Genomic DNA, 805 nt, shown 5'->3' on the forward strand with positions numbered 1-805 from the left:
GGGAGAAACGGGTTGAGCTCCAAGCTCCCTCAAGCAAAATCCTCTTCTTCTACTCCTTCTCCTCCTTCTTCTTCTTCTCTCTCTAGAAGGTGTTGGGAGGGAGTGAGAATGAGGAAATGAGAGAGAGGGAAGAGGAGGAAATGGCTAATAAGCCCATCTAGTGTAACAAAATCCAGTGAGGCCCCTCAAAAATCCAATAATGCATCTGCCCGGTCTGGGCAGTTTTCGCCCAGAGGGACCGGTCTCTCCCCAGCAGGGACCGGTCTCTCGCTGCGAACCCGATAAACCAGCGTCCGGGAACCGGTCTCTCCCTGCGCGGGACCGGTCTCTCACTGCGAAGACGCGTTCGGGAACCGGTCTCGCCTGCCAGGGACCGGTTGCCTCAGGCTGCCTCAATACTGTTCACTGGGAGGACCGGTCTCTCCTTCCAGGGACCGATCCCCGAGCGTAAAACCTCTCAGGACTTAGCCAAAATTCCAATTTTCGAACTTTTTAGGTCGGAAAACATTCTACGACCCTCCACCAAGTGTGGAAAAGCTCGAAACACATCCAAACACTCGAACCTCGCAATTTGCAAAGGTCCAGTGTGTTACAGACCCGGTTTAATGATCCAAACCCGAGTAAAGCCTATCACGAAGACGGCGACCCGGTTTAATGAACCGAACCCGAGTCAAGCCTATCACGAAGACGGCAACCCGGTTTAATTAACCGAACCCGGGTCAAGCCTATCACGAAGACGGCGACCCGATTTAATTAACCGAACCCGGGTCAAGCCTATCACGAAGACGGCGACCCGGTTTAATTA

Source organism: Ananas comosus, unplaced genomic scaffold (genome assembly GCF_001540865.1).
Source record: "Ananas comosus cultivar F153 unplaced genomic scaffold, ASM154086v1, whole genome shotgun sequence".
NCBI classification, from domain to species: Eukaryota; Viridiplantae; Streptophyta; class Magnoliopsida; order Poales; family Bromeliaceae; genus Ananas; species Ananas comosus.